The sequence below is a fragment of the Salvia splendens genome, chromosome 9 (assembly GCF_004379255.2).
Source record: "Salvia splendens isolate huo1 chromosome 9, SspV2, whole genome shotgun sequence".
NCBI classification, from domain to species: domain Eukaryota; kingdom Viridiplantae; phylum Streptophyta; class Magnoliopsida; order Lamiales; family Lamiaceae; genus Salvia; species Salvia splendens.
In genome coordinates this window covers 11,221,645-11,239,334 of record NC_056040.1, presented here as the reverse complement: position 1 = coordinate 11,239,334, position 17,690 = coordinate 11,221,645, and positions in this window count along the sequence as shown.

The following is a 17,690-nucleotide window of genomic DNA, read 5'->3' as shown; positions in this document are numbered from 1 at the left end:
ACAAGAGGTTGTCCGTCGAGCTCGTCCGTCACCCGCTAGCCGGTCGCAATAGTGGACTAGCGCGACAGACGAGCGGCTCGTCGGTCGCTAGTCCACTATTATGGATGCTCTTAAGTCTATAGTTCTTCGACAATTGTACTCTTGCATTAAAATGGAAATGTAGTTGATGGGGTACGAACTAAACAAACCCAACAGCAGTGACGGCCCATCAGCCCGAAGCCCAAGGAAGAGTATGAGTTCGGCATTACCAAAGAGTTCGGAGGAGTTCGGCATTACCAAAGAGTTCGGCCTCAGCCTACAGCTCGGTAAAAGCCAACCAATCAAGCTCTGCTCTTAGGTCGGCATCAAGCTCTACTCTCAGATCGGCAACCAAAGCAGTTCGGTCTCAGTAAGAGTTCGGCCTCAGCCTACAGCTCGGCAAAAGCCAACCAATCAAGCTCTGCTCATAGGTCGGCATCAAGCTCTACTCTCAGATCGGCAACCAAAGCAGTTCGGTCTCAGTTTTCGACCGAACAAGGAGTTAGTGGACCCATGCAGGATTTCCACAACTTCCAACACACCCACTACCACGTGGCGTCAACTCAGGCCACGATCTTAGGCCATGACCTACACGACCTCCACGACCTAGAGTGATGATGTAAGCCACGATCTTAGTTCAATGTATAAATAGGACTTAGATCTGATAGACAAGGGTTAGAATCTCTCTAGAGAAATAATCATATAGCAAGTCTGTGTTGTAAGCTGTAATTCGCAGATCAAGCAATACAAACCTGCCCTCATTTCTCCCCGTGGACGTAGATTTACCTCAGTAAATCGAACCACGTAAAATTCTCTGTGTCGTAATTTATTTTTACGAGCATTCATCATCATCGAAAATTCGCCGATTCATCACTGGCGCCGTCTGTGGGAAGCAGAGAACCAAATTTGTGATAAAGCGAATTTTTGACCATTTTTTCAACCCAAAAAATGCATACCAGATCGCAGAGTACCCGTATTCCTGCCCGTGAGAACCAGGAGGAAGCCAATCCATCCCATAGGTCTGGAAAACAGCCTAGGGATAAATCCACCACCAGTTCTCATGGCGGAGGAACAAGCCGCTCCAAAAGCCGTCACACCGAGTCTTCCCAGCAGCCCGATTTGAACGGGGCTGTCAAGCTGTTTTTGGCTGAAAAGCAGGAGGAATTCTTAACCTTCCTGCAGAGAAGCCAAAAGCAGCCGGAAGCGAAAACGGCGGATTCTCCCTCTCCCTCCATACGAGACAGTCACTACCGCAGTAGTATCATGTCTTCCAGAAGAAAGAATCCTCGGTACCGGAATCACAGGAGAACTCCATCTCCTCCATACCGAAGAAATGTCGGGTTCGCCATGTACGGAGCATTTAGGACTCCGTTCTCGGACGATATTACCCGAACTTCCCTACCACAGAACTACCGAACTCCATCGATAACCTATGACGGACTCGTGGATCCTCATGATTTCTTGGGACGCTATCAATATAACATGGCGAACCAGGGTCTCAACGAGGTCCACATGTGCAAGCTGTTTCCCGAACTGCTTATCGGGAACGCAAGAAGGTGGTTCGATAGCCTCCCCCAAGGCAGCATTAGATCCTACCGAGATCTAATGGATGCTTTCCACAGGAGGTTCTTTCAGAAAGCGGAAGCCCGGATCACTTCGGCTCAGCTGCTTTCTATACGTCAAGGTCGCGACGAAAAGATCAGCGATTTTATGACGAGATTCCACAAGGAATGCCTACAAGTAGATAATCTCAATGATCTACTTGTCATTTCGGCATTCCAAAATGGAATCCTGCCCGGAGCTCTCTACAGAAAGCTCGTGGAGTGCGGTCCGCAAACAGCTCAAGAGATGTGGGACATTGCGGACAAGTTTTCTCGTGCCGATGAGGCAGACCGTCGAAAACGGTCTTTAGACAGCTCATCCAGAGAAGACAAAAAGAAGCCCGGTCATAGCGATCAGAGGCATCCTCGCCGAACACCTTCTCCACTAAAGGAGAGATAGCGGTCATCCGAGGTGATCGAAAAAGAGCAAGTGTGTTCGCAGATTGCGCTTAAAAGTGCCGAGCAATCAGTTCGGCACCATCCAGCATAGCAATCACAGCAGCCGGAATCAGAGGCCGGCGAAATGACCGAAGTCACACCGGAGCCGAACTCGATGGTGTACGGCACTGAAGCCGTGATTCGGTTGAGATCGGCATATCCAGTCCCCGAACTCAATTTCTCCTCAGAAATGAATGGTGATGGACTGAGAGCCGAACTAGATCTTGCCGAAGAAAGAAGAGAATTGGCCTGCCTAAAAGCAGCCAAGTACAAGGAGCAAGTAGCCCGGTATTACAACCAAAGGGTGAAGAAGCTGCAATTTCAAGTGGGAGATCTCGTCTTGAGAAACAACGAAGTAAGCCGAGCAGAAAAGCTGGGCGAACTCGAGCCCACATAGGAAGGTCCATATCGGGTGTCAGAAGTCCTCGGCAAAGGGTCTTACAAATTGACTCACGCGTCAGGAGCACAAGTACCCCGAACATGGTACGTTTCCAACCTCAAAAAGTTCCATTTGTAAGAGACAGTCCGGTCAGTCAGTCTTATGTGTTTTCTTTGTTTTTTACTTGTTCTTGTCTCTACGTGCGTTGTGTCTATGTGAGTGTCGTCTCTTACAAATAAAACTGAGGTATCTCGTTCTTCAAAGGCTGATCCCCTTTTTAGAACATACAAGCCAACGATTGTGCGTCAAAGCTTCTAAAGAGGATACAAGACCACAATTCAGCTTAAACAAGCAGTTCGTCTGAAACGAGCTGCAACAAGCCCACGATTGTGTGTCAAAGCTTCTAAAGAGGATACAAGACCACAATTCTGCTTAAGAATCAAGCACTTCGTCTGAAACGAACTGCAACAAAAGTCCGATTCTCGCGATAAAACTTGCCTGAATTAGGACAAGGGAAAGTCCAATCCACGCGATAAAACTCGCCGAATTAGGACGACCAAGTTCGGTCAAAGCAGTTTACCTCATAAGACCGAGGACGACCATGTCTAGTCAAAGAGGTTTACTGCATAAGACCACTTCGGTTAACTGGGAAAGTCCGATCCACGCGATAAAACTCGCCGAATTAGGACAAGGGAAAGTTCGATCCCGGCGACAAAAATCGCCAAATTAGAACACAAGACGAGTCCGGTCAAAGATGTTTATTTCATCAGACCAAAGACGAGTCCGGTCAAAGATGTTTATTTCATCAGACCAAAGACGAGTCCGGTCAAAGATGTTTATTTCATCAGACCAAAGACGAGTCCGGTCAAAGATGTTTATTTCATCAGACCAAAGACGAGTCCGGTCAAAGATGTTTATTTCATCAGACCAAAGACGAGTCCGGTCAAAGATGTTTATTTCATCAGACCAAAGACGAGTCCGGTCAAAGATGTTTATTTCATCAGATCAAGGACCAAGTTCGGTCAAAGAAGTTTACCTCATAAGACCGAGGACGACCATGTCTAGTCAAAGAGGTTTACTGCATAAGACCACTTCGGTTAACTGGGAAAGTCCGATCCACGCGATAAAACTCGCCGAATTAGGACAAGGGAAAGTTCGATCCCGGCGACAAAAATCGCCAAATTAGAACACAAGACGAGTCCGGTCAAAGATGTTTATTTCATCAGACCAAAGACGAGTCCGGTCAAAGATGTTTATTTCATCAGACCAAAGACGAGTCCGGTCAAAGATGTTTATTTCATCAGACCAAAGACGAGTCCGGTCAAAGATGTTTATTTCATCAGACCAAAGACGAGTCCGGTCAAAGATGTTTATTTCATCAGATCAAGGACCAAGTCCGGTCCAAGAAGTTTACTTCATAAGACCGAGGACAAGTACGATGAAATTTTTTCGCTAAGCTGTAAATACAGTGTTAGAAGCGAAAACAAAATTTCATTTTCAAAACTTGTTCGGCACACAACTCCGCTACCCTACAAGATGGCGTTACGCTATTACAAAGGACTATTCTACTGTCCAGGGTTGCTGAAGTTAAGCCACCTATCTGCAAAATCCTCTGGAAGCCGAGTTCGGTTGTTCCGAGCAGATGAAGAATAAGCAGGTCGACGAGATGCTATCCTCGACCCAACGCCTCTTCCCCGAGCCCGAGAAGTCCTAACACCTCGGCGATGAAGAGTCTCTGCAATAAGCATCTGCTGATCTTGCTCGCTCATAGTCACAACTCCTCGGCGAATTTCAGTCCGTCCCTGTCTTGACGATTCCGGTTGCTCCTGAGCCCGTTCTCGTCTCGACGTTTCCGGCTGTTCCGGAGTTCGTTGTTGACTGGGAGTAGGATTTTGAACAAGGGAACCAGAGGTTTGATCTGGAGTGCGAGCATCTGTTGGCACGATATGCCGAAGGAATCTTTCTATGGAGGGGCGCCGAGAAAGAACAATGTTGTACCGAGAAGCCCAACGCCGCAGTGATGTCACAACTTGTTGGCAAGCCGGGCTCTCCAGCACATTGTTCCTACGGAGTACATTATATTCCTCCCACAGTTCGTCAACTCGTTCCTGAACTTCAGAGATGGTCATTCCCCCACGCCTGCAGATAAAATCCTCATACGCAGTCCTCTCAGCGACGGCAGTGTTCAGCTCGGCCTCCAGATCCTTCTTATCGGACTCCAAGTCCTTATTATCGGCCTCCAGCTTCACCAAACGAGCCAGAAGCTCGCCATTCTTCGTCTGATCGGCCATAGCTCTTTTCTCAGCTTCGTCTAAAGCCGAAGAGTACAGCCGCTTCCAGTGAAGTACCTCCAGCTCCTTGAGAGTTAAGAATACAAAGCAGCTACGTCAGTTCGGCATTTCAGCTTACCGAGCAGGTAGTAAACCACAACAGGAGTAAGAGAGTACGAAAGGCTATACGAAGACACAAGAGCAGAAAGAAGAATTTTTTCATTCATAAGAAAAAAATTTTTCTATACAAGGAGGGCTTCAAGGCCATTTTACATAAAGGAAGAAACTAAACTAAGAGAAGGGAGACGAAGTCATACTTCGCTAGCTTCGTCTCCACCTTCTCGGTGAGGTTCAGCTTCCTTCTCCTTATCTGCTTCAGCTTCAGCCTCTGCCTCCTTGCTCTCCTCAGCCTGCTCGGCGCCACCGTAGCCGATCTGCTGCGTCTCCTGATCGGCTTCCTTCTCCGGATGCCCGGCCCGCTCGACTTCGGCCTCCCGCTCCAGCGGCTCGGCCTCACCCTCTCCGTTGTAAGTCGAAGCGGGTGAAACGGGTCCCACGGAGGCAAAGATAGCCTCCAGGTTCTCGTCCCGATCAGCTCGACAACTCCGGACTCGGTCTGCAGAAAGCAGGACCGAGGATGAAGCGAGCTCCTCAAGGAGCGGCAGATTCTGAAGCCGAGCTGCTATCTCTCGGCCGTACAGCGGCAGGACGACTTCAGGCCCCTGCTCGCCCTTATCGGTAATTAGCCTTACCAGATCACCGACAAAGGCCGAGAATTGGTGGCTCAGAAAGAGTTTCTCCACGAAAGCACGGAGACCCTCTCCCTGGGCGACCACGGCGGCAGCATCCCTCCGTTTCGTCTGCTCTCGCTGGATGACGAGCTGGTTTTTGGCGAATTGAGCTTCATCCTGGGCCGAAATCCTAGCAGCTCTGGCTTTCTCAAAGTTTGCCTCAGCCTGCTCGGCCCGGTGACAAGCAGCCGCCAATTTCCTCTGCATCTCAGCATAGTCGTTGGACGCTTTGGAGAGTTCGACGGCGACGAGCTTGGAGAGCATATCGTTCCTCTGAAAATGGATAAAGAAAAAAGTCAACGGAGGGCACCAAAAATACAGGACAGAAGCAAAGCCAAAGAATCAAGAAGACAATTCACCTCGGCGAAGTCCGTGGGCCATAAAAATGGCTCACAGATACGCTCCGAAGGAGGCGCCAAGACCACGTCTTTCTCTGGCGCTCTCGGGGGCTTCTGGGTCTTCCCCTTCCTACTTGCCGAAGTGGACTCCGGCTTCTTTGGATCCGAAGAGGTCTTTTGCCTCTTCGGATTCTTCTCGGCATCAGGCGCCGAGCTGGTAGCCTTCTCTCTCTCCGGCTCCTTGGACTCCGAAGATTTTCGGGTAGCCTTGTTCAGCATGAACACTGCCAAAAAGCAAGAAAACAAGGTTAGTTTTCTTCGTTAAAGCAGTAGAGCATAAAGATAAAGAGAAATCCTCACCCTCGGCCTCTTCGTCCGAAGACGAGATATTGAACACGAGGTCGCCCTTGACGAGCTCAGTTTCCGAATACTGTTTCCTAATCATAGGAATCTTATTGAGCTCGCCCTCGAGCTCGGCCAACGGTTCTAACCGAGGATGGGGAATCACGGACTTCGGCCTTCTCCAAGGAAAGCCCGGAGCCGAAGTCCTATTATAAAAAAAGAAACGGTTTTGCCATTTCGGCCACTTGGTTTTGCAGAAGGCCCTAAAAGGCTGTAAGGGGATCAAGTAAAACCAAGATCCTTTCCTTTTAAACTGGAAAAAATTAAGGATTGCCCTCAGAGACAGATCCTTATCTAGCCTACGCAGTTCGGCAGCAAAAGCCGATAAGTGCCTCCAAGAGTTCGGAGTCACCTGACCTAAAGGGAGTTGAAAAAAATCAAGAAGCTCTACAAAAGGTGGGGGAAGAGGAAAACGAAGCCCGCATTCTAAGCAGGCTTCGTAAACGGTGGCATAACCCTCCGGCGGGTCGTTAGCCCTATGATCATCATCGGGAACCACCGCTTTCCCCCCAGGAAAAGAGTATTTTTCATGAAGGGATATCACAGTATCCTTACTCAAGATACTGTGAAAATACTCTACGGTCTTCTCCCCGGATTCTTTCCGGCTAGAAGACCCCTTATCCCCTTTCCTACCGCTACCCGACACCGAAGAAGAAGAAGAAGACATTTTTCTTACTTTTTGAAGGTGGAGAAAGTCTGAAGAAGTTCTTGAAAGCGGAGAGAGAATTTTCGCAAAAAAGAGAGAGTGCAGAAGAAGCAGTCGCAAAAGTGCTTCAATGACGAAGAAAGGAGGTATTTATCAGATTCGGCGAAGATTTCAAAATCGTCGCACCGTTTCGAATCCCACCTTTTCAGGATTCAACGGCCGGATTTTACTGTCGCATTTAATGCAGTCACATGCAAGGCACGTCCCCTGACGTCAGCCTCCCCCGTACCTTTATCCAGAATGCCGAAGTGACTCGCTTCGCCGAAGTGATTCACTTCGTCTTTCGGGGGGGGTAGTGATGGGGTACGAACTAAACAAACCCAACAGCAGTGACGGCCCATCAGCCCGAAGCCCAAGGAAGAGTATGAGTTCGGCATTACCAAAGAGTTCGGAGGAGTTCGGCATTACCAAAGAGTTCGGCCTCAGCCTACAGCTCGGTAAAAGCCAACCAATCAAGCTCTGCTCTTAGGTCGGCATCAAGCTCTACTCTCAGATCGGCAACCAAAGCAGTTCGGTCTCAGTAAGAGTTCGGCCTCAGCCTACAGCTCGGCAAAAGCCAACCAATCAAGCTCTGCTCATAGGTCGGCATCAAGCTCTACTCTCAGATCGGCAACCAAAGCAGTTCGGTCTCAGTTTTCGACCGAACAAGGAGTTAGTGGACCCATGCAGGATTTCCACAACTTCCAACACACCCACTACCACGTGGCGTCAACTCAGGCCACGATCTTAGGCCATGACCTACACGACCTCCACGACCTAGAGTGATGATGTAAGCCACGATCTTAGTTCAATGTATAAATAGGACTTAGATCTGATAGACAAGGGTTAGAATCTCTCTAGAGAAATAATCATATAGCAAGTCTGTGTTGTAAGCTGTAATTCGCAGATCAAGCAATACAAACCTGCCCTCATTTCTCCCCGTGGACGTAGATTTACCTCAGTAAATCGAACCACGTAAAATTCTCTGTGTCGTAATTTATTTTTACGAGCATTCATCATCATCGAAAATTCGCCGATTCATCAGTAGTTTTTAGGGGTAATTGCACCCTATAATACATACAGAAACTTTACTTTATATTAGTACGAATTATTTGAAGTTTGTACAAATTATACTCTTAAAAAAAATTTATTCACGTTTTAATTCAATATATTATGTATATATGTTTAGATAAATTATACTCTTAAAAAAAATGTATTCACGTTTTAATTCAATATATTATGTATATATGTTTAGATAGAGATGTGATCAATTGCTCACTATAACTAATTTAAGACCATATATTTTAGAAATCTTGTGGTCTATAATTTGCAATGTAATTTCATTTTTCATTTTTAAATATTAAAATGATAATAACAACTACTATAAAATTTAGGATTTGGAAACACAATGTCAATATAGTGTATGAAATACATCAACATGAAGACATGACAATGTCAACACAATTTCATATTAACATTGTACAAGCATTGTATTAACATATTATGTAGTAAGTTGTATTGATATAAAACTACTTCTTCAAAAATATGAAAATTCAAGGATATTTTTCAAAATTTGACTTCGAAAATATGTGAAAGCTGCTTTTTCTAAACTTAAGTACTCAGAGTTCACATGTAAATTAAAAACATGTAGAGCATGCGCAACTTGATCAGGTCAGACAATAGACGGTTCAAGCTGACTGATGACTACTGGTCGCTGGGTGTGTGAACGGAAAGACTCAGGGCTTTCAAGACCTTAACCCACAATACTATAGACTAGTAAAGGAAAGTAAGGGTCGAATCCCTCAGGGACAGATGCGAGTAGAGTTGGGATTGAGACATTCGGGGAGGTTCGGCTGCGGCCACGCTTTTTAGTGGGTTAAGTTTAAACTACTGAAAAGGGAACTGATCAACTAACTAAACTAAACTGATCAAGCTAGACTAGAGACATCATAACTAGAGAAAGGTAAATTGATCAATTAAGCTAAGGACGGAAAGGTAAAAGCGCTTGGGACCACTAACACAAAATAAGGGCACTACTAAAAAGCTGTAAATATCGAAAAGGTGACAGAGACTGCGATACTAAAAAACTACTACCTTCTTCTTCGCTAAGCAGCTAAATAAAACTACGAAAGCAGATCTAGACAGAGCAACAAACATAAAAACAGAAATAAAAAAATCAAACACAGATCCATATGAAATCAACGTAAAGAAAACAGATCTAAAGTCTCTAATCTATTCTCATGCAAGTTGACGAACTAAAATGTAAATCTACCTACGAGAAAGCATAAATAAGGCGGAACTAAATCAAACAAAAGCAATCAAAACAGAGAACATCAGATCCAACACAACTTGCATAAAAACTCCATTTCATAAAAGATCTTCAACAAACGTAACTAAAACAAAATTTCCAACGAGAATTTAAAGAGCGATCAACAACGGAAAGGTAACTAGAGTAGCAACTAGAAGAAAAACATTAAAAACAACTAAGCTACGGAAAGGATGAACTAAAAACTGAATAGAGATTGTTTTAACCCCTCGGGGTGCAACAAAAACTCCAACGACGAAGACTTCTACGCAGACCCAGGTCCCTCCTTCCTTGACAAGGAAGAAAAGATGAAAATAACACAGTATGTACGAAATGAAATATTTCTTGGCGGCACAGGTTTTAAGAAATGTTAAGAAAAATGGATGTACGAAATGAAATAATAATAATAGATTTTATAAATATAAAATAATAATTGAATATTTTGTATAAACATAAAATAATGATAAACATTTTGTATTCTACAACGAAACACAAATAATTTTTTTTGAATTATGTATGTAGATTTCAAATATTTTATACCAATATAAAATTGTGTGATTGTCCCATTTTCTAGTTGAATTTTCACGGTTGCAAACTTAGCACCTTGTATACAGTTATGTTTATCTCTTGTAATACAAAAAATCCAACAATCGCAAGATGAGATATAACTTGCATTTGAAGGAATTTAGACTTAAGTGAAACTAAAACTTTCGAAACTTAACACCTTTGCTGGAGATGTCGACTGAATTTATCACCGCCGCTGCCACCACTCCGGCCACCACCACCGCTGCCATCTCTTCCATCATGTCGACTACTACACCGGTCAATACGTCGTCGATTTCGACGATGATTCCCACTCCCGGGTTCACTACCTCTTCATCAACAACCTCATTGGGGTTCACGAATCCCTTTGGGCTCACTGGTGGATCCACCTCGAGTGGATCGGTTGGTTCCACTTTTAGTGGTTCCATCGGATCCTTTATTGGATCGAGTGTTGGGACTTTCGTGTTCAACACGGGTATTGGCTCATTAGGGACCAGTACGAACATGACGGGCTCTATGCCCAACCAAATTGTTGGCTCCTTCGGGCGTAACGGAATTAGTTCTTTTCATGGACCAAGTGTGGGATCACTGGCACCAAGAATGATGCCACTGCCGAAAAGCCACCAAATTTTGGATGATCAGACTTCAAAAGGTGGTACCAAAAGATGTTGTTCTACTTAACAACATTGGGCGTCGCGAACTTCCTCACGGAAAATGAGGCACCCGCTCCAAGTGATCAAGAGACAAGGATCGAGGTCATGGCGGACTATGAAGCTCGGCGGAAAGGAGATTATCTTTGTAAAAAAATTCATTCTAAGTGCTTTAGATGATAGTTTGTACAATGTATACTCTGTTGTAACCACATCAAAAGAAATATGGGAAAGCTTATAAAAGAAGTACATTATCGATAATGCAGGTACTGAGAATTTTGTAGTAGCCAAATTTTTGGACTACAAAAAGGTCAACTCTCGACCCGTCATGGAACAAGTTCAAGAGTTCTAAAGGCTCATCCACGCACTCGTGGCTGAAGGGATGATCTTCTCCGACAACTTTATAAGGTGTACGATCATTGGGAAGCTTCCTCCTAGTTGGAAGGACTTTAAGAGCTACCTCAAGCACAAGCGAAAGAGGATGAATCTTGAAGACTTGATCGTGAAATTGCGCATTGAAGCTGATGTGCGCAAAAGCGACCAAAATGCTAAGGGCTTTAGCCCACTAGAAGCAAAAGCCAACCTGTTGGAGCTGGGCGGTCCCTCCAACAAACGCCCTCGCCCAAGTCGTTCAAATGAAAAGGACAAAGGGAAGGGAAAGCAGCCTGCAAAGAAGTTTGAAGACGACTGCACAAATGTGGCAAATCTGACCACTTTGCTAGAGACTGTTGCAGCAAGAAGAAGAAGCCGGTTGGCCATGTCATTAAGAAGGAGTTCAAAGACTGAGATGAAAGTGACCTCGTTGTTGTGGTCACTGAAGAAGTTAACCTTGTTGATAACAAGGGTGGCTGGTACATTGACACCGGCGCTACTGCTCATGTCTGCTCAGACAAAAGCAAGTTTGTCTCCTACACTGCTATTGAAGGAAGGAAGATCAACATGGGGAATCAAGCATCGTCCGAAGTCCTCGGCATTGGCAATGTGATTCTCATGATGACGCCCGGAGTCACAATCACTCTGAAGGATGTGCTGAACATCCCGGACATCCGCAAGAACCTAGTGTTAGGATCAATACTAGTTAATTAGGGGTTTAAACTTGTATTTGAGTCCGATAGGTTTGCATTGTACAAGTTTGGAAAGTCACTCGTAAAAGGTTATGTAACCGATGGACTTTTCAAGCTTAGAGTGGCAACACGCCTTGTCCCAACGCCATTGGGTAATAATAATAAAGCATCTACCTCCTCTTACTTGACCGAATGCTCAAATTTGTGGCATTGTAGATTGGGACATGTAAATCAAAACGCAATTAAAAGATTAGTAAATTTAGATTTACTAAAGGCAAATGAAGTGAATACCCAAGACAAATATGAAATATGTCTTGAAGCAAAAATGGCTAAGTTACAGTTTCACTCAGTTGAACTGAACACAAAACCCCTTGAATTAATTCACATTGATGTGTGTGATTTAAAGTTTGTGCAAACTAGAGGTGGTAAGAAGTATTTTATCACTTTTATAGATGACTGCACAAGATATTGCTATGTTTATCTTTTAAGAAGTAAGATGAAGCAATTGAAGCATATAAAAATTATAAGAACGAAGTTGAGAATCAACTTGGTTGTAAAATCAAAGCGATTCGAAGTGATAGAGGAGGCGAATATGTAGCCCCGTTTGAGGAGTTATGCAACGCAAGTGGTATAATTCATCAAACAACTGCTCCATATTCACCACAATCTAATGGTGTTGCAGAACGCAAGAATCAAACTTTAAAAGATATGATGAATGCGCTACTACTGAGTTCAGGATTGCCCCATCACATGTGGGGGAAAGCTGTCTTGACAGCAACCTATATCCTAAACAAAATCTCACTCAAAGAAAAAGACATCACTCCTTATGAGTTGTGGAAATGAATGAAACCATCCTACAAATACCTCAAAGTGTAGAGGTGTTTGGCGAAGGTAATGGTTCCCCCGCCCAAAGAAGTTACAATTGGCCCTAAAATAGTCGATTGTATCTTCATTGGATATACACTTAACAGTAGTGCATATCGATTTGTTGTTAACAAGTCTGAAATATCGACTGTGACTCTAGGAACAACAATCGAGTCAAGGAATGCCGTATTTCTAGAAAATACATTTCCTTGCAAAGACAAAGAAGAGGTCACAACCAATTATGAGACAAGAATTGAAGATGAAGCCAATAGTTCTAAATCAGTGGATGAAGAACCTGAATCGCGAAAGCGAGCAAGGTCTGATCCAAGTTATGCAGTACTAAGACGTGGTAGTAGGGTCAGAACACCAAAAACACTCATTGTTAGGATTTGTATACTGAAAAGCATATTTCGAGCATGTTGCACGGATAGAATTGCTTGTATACAATAAATTCTACAATCCACTTTTAACCCAAGGTGAGAAGAAGTAATTTTATCGCATTGGTGTTTGGCTATGCATTTATAAGATGTTTCTCAAACACTTAAATGTATAAGAAGCAAACAAGTCTAATTCTTCTGCAACAGTAGACTGGTCGTGAACGACATTCACAAAAGGTGATGCAGTCGGTTCTTTGTAGAAGAGAAATAGAATTTCACAACCTAGATAGGCTTTGGCTACCTATCGCGAAAGGTTGCAACGTCAGTCCGTATGTTTCCTTACCTTAGGAAATAAACGACACTGGTGTGGTATAGCATTGAAGGATCTAACAGTTGAGATAAGTCTTTCTTGCTATTTACTGAAAGACGAGGTCTCGGTGATTGTTATTTCTTAATCATTGTTGATATAACATTGAGCATACGATATTGATTATGCACTACTTTGATTTATCAAATGGTGCGGATTTTTCGCAATCCAAGAATCCTGATATCTTGGGTAGTGGTGATCAATGTCTAGAGGTGCTAGTATTGTTATTGCAATGAATCGTGTATTGGGTGAGTCCAGTTTGATAATATCCTCAAGAGGTGTTCGAAAAAGGTTTTATTATTCAGAAACCCGGCCGGTTGGAATTTATTCCAGAATAATAAATAAAGATTTTGAACTAGATAACTCTTGGAAAAATATATTAATTAATTAAAGTCAATTAGCTCACTTAAATTAATTAATGGATATTTATATCTTAAACATGAGAAATAATAAATTAAAGAGGTAAAACCCGAATTACTCGTAATTTGGGATTGGACGGACAGTCAATATTATTATACTATAGTGGATGATAATAATATTCTGTTGGACTTGTATTAAATTGAGGCTCAATTTAATTAGTAAAAGTCCAACAGGTTTGGCCCAAGTCCAACCTCCATGGATCCCTAATATGACCCATCATAACTCTATATAAAAAGATATTAGAAAGGAGATTAAATGAGATTTTTATTGTAAATTTCGTTCTCCCTTCTCTGGAGTGAACGGTTTTCTCAGTTCTTCCCAGAACTGAAGTTTTGTCTTCTTTCTAATCAAGTCCTTTTCGATTCTGACAAGCTTTTCCCACCCAAAGGTCATAATCTGAGTTCGGGATACAGATTAGAAGATTTGTGGTTGAGTTCGTGGAGAAGGCACAAGCAATCTACGATTCTTTGGAGAATCGGATCGGTAATTCTAAACCGTAGAATTCATGAGTTAGGGTTTAATTTCCTTAAGCATGAATTTATGTGCATTCTTGTATGCAATTAAATATTTAACATGTGATTAATTAATCCCATAATCAGTCAAATAGATCTGTATGCATGATTTATTTGTGTATGCATGACTCCCGCTGTGCAAGGGACACCAATCCCCATCACTCATCTATATCTATTCCCTAGAGAGCAATAGAGTGTTGAAAAACTTGCCTAGTGGTGAGGCTAAGTCTATGACTTTTAATGATTCCTAAGGATCTCGAGGAGATTGAGTTCTCAAGGAGACCGAGTAGGGCAAGATACTCGACTAGGAATCACCTATGTAAGTGTGAAGTGTGACCGCTTCATATAATACACTTACAAATCCAAAGTGGTGTCCAAGGCCGCAATGGACACAAAACGTGAGAACGAATGAGGTTGATGTGTTAAGTGTTAACACCATTGTTTTGGTGCAGGCCGTGGAGGAATAGTTCAAAGCATCGCGTTACTAGTCCGCCTGTGTATCCGATGGTGTTGACTATGGATGGTTCAAAGTCAACAACTACCTATCATTATGGTTACATACCTCTTGAGGGTTGAGCTTGTGTCTGCATGCATTTGCATTTGGCTATTTTCACTCATGTGGGGATTGTTGGAATCGTAGTCCGGTCAACGCAATTGGACTGGGTCGTACAAGTGGCAGATTATTTAATTTTAAAAATAATTAAATAATTTATAATTGATCTACGCTCCAAGTAGATGATTGTGATATAATCATTTTCTCTAAGCCGATTCCGGCGAGTGAGAAATAATGTATTAAAGTATGTCACGATATATGGAGATGTGTAATTAATTAAATAAATAATTAATTAATATTATTTTGGAAACGTAGATTAAATAATGTGGCAAATGAGCATACGAAGAAAACTTCGTAGAATGCGTGCACATTGATCGAGTCGTCCAGATACATTTTTGGAATGAACAACTACGTGAGAGGTGTCTAGATACATCTGTCCAGGTTCATGTTCCATGATTGACGTTTGTAACATCTGTAACGTTTGTAACCGCCGACTGTTACAATTAGCCTTTATAGCTGCTTTGACTCCACCTCCACATGCATTGGACTTGGCCTATAAATAGGCATGCATCCCTTGCATTCTCTACACCACTTCACAAGCAAACTAAGCATATCATTTGCATAGCTCTCTCCCTCTCTCTGCATAGTCTTCCGTCGAAGCTCTGCCCTCGCCATCATCCAGTTCGCAGGAGCTTGTACCGTCTGCGGTGCTGCAACGAACAAAACGAAGCCGTTTTATCTTTGGGGACGACACGCCAATCCGAGAGCAATATCGAGGCGTATCTGGTCTTGCGGAAAGAGGATTCCCCGACTCGGCTTACAAATTACATCTACAGTTTATTGTTCTGATTTGTATTTTCGTTTCAGTTTATTTATGTTTAATTTCTCCAATCTTTATTAAGATGTATTACGTCCGGTTAGTGTATCTTTGTATCACAGTAATCAAAGAAAACCAACAAGTTCAAATTTGAAATTAAATCTTTTCCTTTGGCGAAAATTTCCGGTGCATATGTGTATTATTTTTAATGGGATAATTAATGTTGATGGTAAGGTTGTTAGAGCATGCACAACGGTGGCGCAAGGCCCCACGTCCGTTCGCGCCCTCTAGCAAGGACGAGGCTCGCCGCCGCTGCGCTCGCGCCGTGCCAGCGAGCAGGACACGTGGCGAACGGAGATTGGGCAACGGCATAGCCGTTGCCTTTGAATATTTTTTTATATTAAAAATCAGTTTTTAATTAAAAAAATCGATTAAAAATTTTAAAAAAAAATTCACTTCCCAAAAAAAATATATCCGTTTATTACCGTTTTTTACCACTTTTTAATTTTTTTTATTTTTTTCCCCCCAAAAATACACACTTTCATCTATAAATACCCCCACTTTCACACCCAAAAATTCACATCAAACTACACAATTCTCATATCCATTCTCCCATATCCATTCTCATCTTCATTCTCTCCTATCCATTCTCAATCTTTCTTCCACCCTACAACATAACAATGTCCGGCCAAGGCGATGACCACCCGCGCTCTCACGGTTGGAACCCCGAATGGTTCGGTTCACAACCGGGTGGCTACCGGCCATACCCAATCGAAGATCAAGGTGCCTCCGAAGGGCGATACGGGTGGACACCGGAGCCTAGGCCGACCGCCCCCTCTCAAACTCCGACTCCTCCTACTCGTTGTGTCCGCACACCGTACACTCCGGCGGAGATGGATAAATTGTTCAAGGCGTACTTGGAAATCTCCGAAGATGCGGTGGTTGGCACGAACCAATCCGGCGAGCACTTTTGGTGGCGCGTCGCTCGCCGGTACAATGAAAACCGGCCGCCGGGAACGATCGAGCGCAACGAGAGTATGGTGCGCAACGCCATCGGCCGAGCCAACGATGAAATTGGCAAGTTCAATGGCTATTTCCTCCAGGAACAGCGGAATGTCGGGAGCGGCCGGAGCGAGGTCAACATCATCACTGCCGCGCTGAGCACCTACCAATCCATGAACTGCAAGTCGTTCAAGTACCTCAACGTTTGACAGGATACGCGGACACACCCGAAGTATATGGGAGGCGTAACATCCTCCTGTAGCGGCTCCTCCAAACGGTCAAGGTCGGTATCCCTATCCGACGCCGGCTCCGAAGAAGTGGCTAGCCAACTCGCCGGAGCTAACTTGGGTAGCCCCGACGCCGGACCGAGCGGTTCCCAACGCCGACCGCAAGGAAGGAATAAGGCGGCGGCCAACCGCCGTCGTGCCGAACCCGCTCCCTATGCGCCACCTCCACCCCCGAACAACTCGCTGTGGATGCTCTTAGGCCAACTCAATATGGCCGATAGGTCAACTATGACCCCCACGCAACTTGAAACGCACGAGGCCATGATATTGGGTCTCCAAAAACAATTGGGGTTAGTGCCGCCGGATCAGTAGTCTTCCACGGGTAATATTAGCCAATAATTATATAATATTTAATTTGTAGGAGTTTAATTATGTAATTTTTAATTTTTAGGAGTTTAATTATGTAATTTTTAATTTTTAGTATTTTAATTATGTAATTTTTAATTTTTAGGATTTTAATTATGTCTACTTTATTTTATTTGTAATTTGTAATATTTATTGTGGTTTTTTAATTAATTTTAATAGTATGGAAATGTTTTTGTTTAATTGAATTGTGCTCGTCCTTGCGGAAGAGCACAGTTGTGGGTATTGTGCTCTTGCCAGAGAGCAGGCAGGAATAGTGGCGTCGGGCCTACAACCGTGCTCGCTGGCAAGAGCACGGTGGTGGATGCTATTAACGATGGTTGAAGGCGGACTGAGGAGCACATTGTCAACGCTGAAATTGCAAGCACAATAGAGGCAATTCTAGACGTGTAAATTTTTTTTGTCGGGATTAGGAATTTAATATTTACTGCTCAAATTGGATGTTGTTTGAACTTTGAATAGTATTTGATGCAGGTAAAAACGAGTTAAATACACCACATAATTTAAACCGCTTGTAATTATATTAATTCCCAAAAAAATGACTGAGTAAAATCCACCAAAATATAACCACTTGATGAGTTGATGAGTTGGAGTATGTATTTTATGTTTATCTCGAATCTCGATGTGTTGGTGAAAAACATAGA